The following is a 7,948-nucleotide window of genomic DNA, read 5'->3' as shown; positions in this document are numbered from 1 at the left end:
GTCAATAATGACACCAAGATCCCTTTCCGCCTCCGTGCTCTCAAGTAGGGAGCTCCCCATCTTATAAGTGTGCTGCTGGTTCCTACTACCCAAGTGCAGCACCCTGCACTTGTCCGTATTGAAACGCATCCTGTTCCTGTCTGCCCACCCCTGTAACCTATCCAGATCCTTCTGCAATCTCTCTCTCCCTGCTAGCGTGCTCACCTCCCCCCAAATTTTGGTGTCATCAGCGAATTTAAACAGGTTGCTCTCCACCCCAACATCAAGATCGCTGATGAAGACATTGAACAGCGCAGGGCCCAGGACCGAGCCCTGAGGGACTCCACTACCCACCTCCCCCCAAGTCGAATATGATCCATCCACCACCACCCTCTGAGTGCGACCCTTCAGCCAATCTGCAATCCATCTGACCGTGTAGGCATCTATGCCACAGTCGCCTAGTTTATTAATTAGGATGGGGTGAGAGACGGTGTCAAAGGCCTTGCTGAAGTCCAGAAAGACTACATCCACCGCGACACCTGCATCCATGGCCTTTGTGACCTGATCATAAAAGGCAATCAGGTTGGTCTGACATGATCTCCCCCTAATAAATCCATGCTGATTGCCCCTGAGCATCATCTCGGATGCCGGCCCATCACAAATGTGCTCCTTGATGATCTTCTCAAAGAGCTTCCCCAGGATTGAGGTAAGACTGACGGGCCTATAATTGCCCGGGTCCTCCCTTTTCCCTTTTTTGAAGATGGGGACCACATTAGCTACCTTCCAATCGTCTGGCACCTGGCCCAAGCACCACGATCGCTCGTAGAGCCGTGCCAGGGGCCCTGCAATAACCCCAGCCAGCTCCCTCAGCACCCTGGGGTGGAGAGCATCCGGACCCGCTGACTTGAACGCGTCCAGCCCCTCCAGAAGCTCTCTAACCCGGTCCTCCCCAACCTGAGGTCTGAAGGCGATCCCCTCGCGTCCGGCTTCTATCACAGCAGGGAAGTCCCGGTCCCTGCACAAGAAAACGGAGGTGAAGAATTGGTTAAAGAGGTCCGCTTTATCCTCTGACGCAACCACCAGATTGCCCCGCATATCCTGCAGGGGCCCCACATTACCCGGCGCCTTCTTCATCCTCCCAATATATTTGAAAAAGGACTTTTTGTTATCCTTAATCCTGGACGCTAATCCGAGCTCTATCTCCGCCTTGGCCTTCCTAACAGCCCGCCTGCAGGCCCGAGCAGAGGAGGTATACTCCTCTTTGGAGATTACACCCCCCTTCCACCGGGCGTACGCCACCCTTTTGGCAAGCAGGCATTCCCGGACACCCTTGGTGAGCCAGGGGGGCTTTTGGACACTCCTGCCCGCCTTGCTTCTTGTCGGGATGGACACCCCTTGGGCCCCGAGTATCGTTTCCTTAAGGAACGACCACTCCTCTTGGACGCTGAGTTCCTCTGCCCTCAAGGACCCCAGTTCCTCTCCCACTAATCTCCTCATCTCACTGAAGTTGGCCCTCCTGAAGTCTAGGGCCACCACCTTGCTGCGGGCCCTTGACACTCTACGCTGGATGGTGAATTCCAGCACGCGATGATCACTATTGCCCAGGTGGTCAAGAACCTGGAGGCCTCTTACCAGGTCGTCGCCTGCGGCCAGGACCAGGTCCAGCAGAGCATCTCCTCTGGTGGGACTGTGCACCTCCTGAATGTGGTGAAAAATTCTTTTTAATGAAAACTTTCAAACAGCGCTCCTTGTTCATTTGTTTTGTTTTGCTGAACAGTTGAGAAGTTCCAAAGAAACGCTGACATTTTTTTTAACAGGATTTTTTTATAGGGGCAGAAAAGTCCCCAACCTGTCTAATCCCAGTTCTGTATTGACTTGCTTCTGACACATTAATTTACTCACCATAAAAACAGGAGAATAAAATTCTACAGAGAATCAGGCTTGAACTTTCTGTCTGGTCCCTTGTATAAACACTAGGTTTATGTAAGGGATTTTAAATGAAAAATGAATCATCTCCTTGGGTCATAATTTACTCCCCTTGAATTCTATTGTACTCATCAACATGAGAATAAGGAGGGACTAGGCAGTTCTCCATGTTTTCCATAGGACTATAGACCAGAATCAGTTCTACACTATCTCCTTGCTAGGGAACAGCTTCCATTATTTAAGAACAAACCTTTGTTAGTAAACTGTTAGCTTGTACTGGAGAAACAGATGCAGGAAAGAAAAGCTGCAATGACTTAGATTTTTGCCATTGACAATAGAACAGCTAATCACAGAAGCTAAAACCAAATTAAGGGAGATGAAGATCTGTTCTCTGGCAGCAGAGGCGTTCCAAATGTGCTTCCTAAGTGCACCTAGTGGAATTGAAATCTCTTCAGCCAAACACAAAAACAAAAGCCCTAATCAAATGCCAAGAAGATTAAACAGTCACTTCCCACATCCCCTTGCCACACCCACACATTTTTCCCTGCTTGAGCACAGACCCTCTGGCCAGATTCCTAATGTCTGTTTTCCTGCTGTCATGTATTGCGCCCACTATTTAGCCTAAACTCCATTCAGTCTACTGATTTCAGTGGGACACAAGTCAATGTAGAATCTACACCACAACATCCATCCCTTGTTCCTTTCTGGAAGATGTACAGTTGTCATTGGGGACTTTTGTTCTGTGCCTCCCTGATTTTCAAGCATGGCTCTTGCCTTCCTTTAAATAAATCCAATACCATCTTCATCCCCTGCTGGGCACCTGACCCCAGCCAGAGGTAGTTCAATATAATGTTGGCAAGCAGTTACACCATTTGGCATTTTAACAAGTTTACTAATATTCAGCCAAAGTTTGTAAAAAGGTTTATTGAAAAGGTCAATGAAAGAATCTGTGCATACTGCAAATTCAATAATCAGGACAAATTTAATTTATGCTGTTTAAACTTAGACAAGAACCAAAGTAAACTCTCTAAAGAAATTGCCCGTATTTCTGAGGCTAGGAGCCTAGTAATGAAAAATAGAAATATGTACATAGAGCCTGTTGGGGTAAGAAAACTTCATCTCAGTATATTGATTTAAAGCAACTCGTCCCTTGAATGAATATAGACCCACAAGTGAATATTTGTTTTAGGACATTTAAATAGAAAGGCTTTAAATAAACATAAAATCTAGCCATCTGGACTGCATTAGTCTAGTATGGGACGGGGGGGAAACATCTTTTTGAGTCAAGTGTGCAGGGCTAAAGTAAAAGATAACGAGCATCCTACTACCAGAACAAAACAAGTTTGTAATATATAACTAAGAAAGGACCCCAAATTCTTGAATGTGAGGAGAACTTTAGAATAGGGAGTAAACATAATGTCATCTGAATGTAGCTTAAACTTCAATCGGTCTGCTGGCATTATGGGAGCCCAGAACCAATCAGGATCATATCCTTTTATATCATGCTAATAAGCACAAATGTTGTAGTCTCATATGTATATAAGAACATAAGAAATTCCATACAGGGTCAGATCAATAGTCCATCTAGCCCAGTGTCCTGTCTCTGACAGTGGCAGAAGCGGATATTTTAAAGGGAGAGCATTGAACTGGGTATAGCTAGAATTATCTGTCCCATATTTATTACCAGCCTGGCATCTACCATCATTAGTTTAGACATGACATATGAGCCTTGGTTATGCTCCCAAAAGTTCACTGAGGATTCATCAAGGTTAGTAATGGGTGCATCTGCACAACAAAATGAAGGTATGGTTGCAAAATGAGTTGGCATGTCCACAGAAGTGTTAATATAGTTAGCAGTAGTAACAAGGGCAGTGAAAATGAGGTAGCACATGCTAACAGCCACACTATGTACCTAGAGTCACCAGTAGGTTTGTACTCCAATAACTAGCTACTAGATTTTACTACTATTATTACCTGTGCTAGCTTGACCAATGCTGGTGGTGTACACCCATCAGACCTTCACTTACCTGCTCATGATGGCCAAGGCACTGTTTATTTTGCACAGTTGTGCAAATGTAAAATTTGTCTCTGTATGCAGAAGTGTACCCACAAATCTGTGCTTTCATTTTAAACTAGCTACATTTCTATCCCACAAAATAAACTGTAAAATCCCAAGGTCTTGTCCATATGAGGAAACTGGCCAGAATGGCTGTTCAAAAACACTCCATGCATGGACACTATTCCCAAATAAAAACAGAATTGTTTCAGAATAATTGTTTTACTTTTGAAGCATGCCAAATGTTCCAGAAAGGATCACCATTTAATCTGGGACAGACTATAGCCACAGAGAAAAGTTATAATGACCGTTGGCTTTTGCCATTGATTCAGCTCATCACTGGGTGCATCTACACATGCAAATCATCTGAGAGCAATTTACTCTTCATTAAACTACTCTAGAGTAAACTCTCCTGGGAACGTGTCTACATGTGGATGGACACAGGAGCAGATTTACTGATCCTAGAAACAGTCTGCTCCTGTTCCCTATAGCCTTGCAATGGACCCCTGCAGCAGCCAGCTCTAGGCACCCCCTTGGTGTTAGCCGTGGGGCCAGGAAGCAGCTGTCTCCTGGTGAGGGCTGGGACATTGTTCCCTGCCCCACAACAACTGCCTGTTGTTGGGGTGGGCTCTGCCATGACAGCCCAGGTGGGGACAATGTCCTCCTGCCCTGGCAGCAGGGAGTTCCCAGCCCCTGCTTCCCAATCATGTGGCCCAGGCTGGGAGAACCTTATCTCCCAGTGCCAGCTCCATGGTCACAGGGCCAGTACCGGGAGATTCTTCTCTCTTAGTCCGAGCCTTATGGTCGCCTGACCTGGGCTGGGTGATCCTTCTCTCCCAACGCCAGCCCTGTGACTGCAAAGTTGGTGCTGGGAGAGAAGGATCTCCCAGCACCTGTCCCACAACTGTGGGGCTCAGACTGGGAGATAAGGATCTCCTAGGCCTGGCCCCACAATCACTGAGTCGGGGCTGGGAGCTCCTGCTGCTGTGTCAGGGGGAAATTGTCCCCTCGCCCGGGGTCCAGTGGCAGAGCCTGCCTTGGCAGCAGGCAGCTCCCGGGGGCAGGGAGCAATCTCTAGCCCCTTGCTGCCCAGCTGACCGGCAGCACATTTACTCCTGGTTAGGTGTCTACACATGTGCTACTATGTACAAAGTAATCTTGAGTAAATTTGTTACTTGCATTTTAAGGTTACCATATTTCCAGGTCCAAAGAAGAGGACACATGTCAAGCAGGGCAGGGGGAGAGGGGAAATATGATGTGTGTGTGTGTGTGTGTGGGGGGGGGTCAGTGAGTGACATGCTGGTGCCCCGCCCCTGCCCATTCTGTTGCCCCTCACTTCCAAGCCACACCTCCTGCAGCCCTGCTGCTGCCCCTCACTCCCGACCCACTGACCCAGCCTTGTCAGTGTCCCTCACTCCCAAACTGCAGTTCCCTGCCTCCACGGGCCATAATAGTGCCCTTCACTCCTGACCCACAACCCCCTGCCTCCCCAACCCTGCTGGAGGAGCCCCAGTTCTCCCTGTGCTGACTGGGCCGGAGCGCAGTGGCTCCGCTTCATACATGAGATGACAAAGCATGTCTGTCCTCAGCACGGGCTGCAGGGAAGAGGAGGGGAAGCTTGTGGCACCCCTGCCGCAGGAGATGGCTGCAGTGCCCTGCCAGGCAGCCTGGCTATGCCCCCCCCTGCAGTGGCTCCTGGCCACTCAGCCCCTGAGAGCCAAGCACCAGCACCTGTGCTTCTGGCCAGCCACAGAGTTCCCCGCTGCCCTGCTGGAGGAGCCTGGAGGAGCAGGCAACCCTCCCCTCCCCCTGCCCTGTTGCACGTGTAGATGTGGATGCTTACTGCCCAGTAATTAGCTGTACTGCACAGTAAAGTGTCCCGTGTAGGCATGCCCACTGACACTACAACCAAATGAAAAGAAATGAAGCTCTGTTCCTTGGCTCCAGAGGAGTTTCAAATGTTCTGGTTAAAGATATGAAATAGCTTACTTAATAGCAGCTCTTCTGCTTAGTGCCACCTTGTAGACAACTCCTTTCCCCTAAATACTAACTCATACAATGACGATAGCCCAGGCCACATACAGTCATTCATTTTGTCCTGGGAGAGTCAGTGCATTCCCAGGAGAAATGACCAGTGTACAAGTGTTCAGGGTGCTTTCTTAGAGAAAAAACAGCTGCCCTGTTAGAAAAATAACCTGGAAACAAGAAGAGCTAAATCACTCCTGGGACAGTTCCTTCTGGGAGGGTGAATGTCTACACACGTTCTCTTCTGAGGTAAGCCATAGCAAACTCTTCCAACATCCTCAGGTACTTTACTCCTGCTTCCCACAGGAAGACAGTATGATTTTTGCTGGACTCAAAGTGCATTTTATATTAGAGTCTCTTTAATTAAAGTGCCCACAGTGTCTTGTGTATTCAGCATCCCACACTTCAAAATGGTGGTGGGGCCACTTTAACTAAAGCTTGCTGAATACACAAGATGCCAAGGCAGGATTAACCAAGTCTTCTCCAATGCACTGTAATTACAGTGCTTCAAAGCAGGCATCCTGTACATCTATAGACACCCTACTGCTCCAGCCAAGCAGAGAAAAGAGCACAGCTTGACATTGTGCTGCAGGGAGGTACCGGCTGATCCTGAGCTGTCTGGATCTGCCATCTGGACTGCCCTGTGCACTGCTGCCCACAGTCTCTGGGCACACTAAGGGAGCCTGCAGAGCACATTGAGATGTGTATACAGGGGTCCCCTTGCCGCATAGCATCAGCACTGCATGCTCAATGTTCTTCAAGGGCTCAGCATAGAAATGTCTGTTCAGGCATCTCCGTGTAAATTTTTATACTGGGAGAACAAACTGGAGAGAATTCTCACAGATTATTTGAACAAGTCTGCAGTTAGCCTGAGGTAAAAGGCCAGGGGAGCACGCGCTGCTTTTTACCTTAACGGAATGTTAGTTCTGAAGTCTAAAGGCTTGTGTAGGTTGGGATTGTGTTTAAATATTAACCACAATCTTAAAACTACCTTCCATATTTCTGTGAGCCCAAATCTCCAGCTTCCCCCACCAGCTGTATGATGATGAAGTTATGTTTTGTTCAAGACTGGCACAGGGAGCAAGGAAACATACAAAATTCCACGTTGACATAAGCAGAAAGACTTCTGTACTGACTAAATTGGTCATCCCCATAGTTCAGAGCTGTTCAACTGGTGGCCTGCAGGCCACATGTGGCCTCCAAGTGGTTAATTGTGGCCCCCTGGCTCTGGTCTGGGTGCTGTTCCTTTTATTCTGGTTGCTTCCATCAGGGTCTCTGGGTTCCCCCTCCTTCCTCCTGCTCCCATTTCCTGCCCCGGGTTCCGGGAATGGGGTAGCATGACATTACCTGAAAGGCCAAAGGAACCTGTGGCCATGGGGCTCAGGAGCACCAGCAGACCCCAGCACAAGAGTGCATACAGCTCTAGCTACTCAGAAGTTGGACAACCCTGTCATAGCTCATTCAGAAAAGCCCTCTATTATTTAAATTTTAACTATTGTTTATGTGGGTATATGTGTGTACACACACACACACAGATACTGTTTGGGGCACATGCAGCTGATAATAAACTTGTTTGGACAGTTGAGTCACCTTTTCCCCTTGTTATAAAGATGTTTTGTTTAAATGGCAAACTAGTGAATAGATTTTTCCCCCCTCCGTGACCACTGCTGGGCAGCCAACTGCATAAGGAAACTATTTGCCAAGAAGAGTCCATGTTCCAGGAGCAGCTGTAGAAAATGAGGTTCAGGATTTTTGCCCAACTTCATTGTCCAGAACAAAAATCCAAAACCATCTGTTTTTGGCAAAGCCCTCTCAGAATCACCTCTATTGTCCTTGCTGAATGGGACCTCATTCAAATCACTGGTTCTAATCAATATTAGAACATTTTTTGGGAACTGAAGAGTCTGATCAGCAAATACTTCAGAAATATATTGAAGACCTGCCATTTAACCAGTAGGTCAA

This window comes from Alligator sinensis, unplaced genomic scaffold (genome assembly GCF_000455745.1).
Source record: "Alligator sinensis unplaced genomic scaffold, ASM45574v1 scaffold191_1, whole genome shotgun sequence".
NCBI classification, from domain to species: domain Eukaryota; kingdom Metazoa; phylum Chordata; order Crocodylia; family Alligatoridae; genus Alligator; species Alligator sinensis.
The sequence above is the reverse complement of the archived record's forward strand: the minus strand, read 5'-3'. Positions refer to the sequence as shown.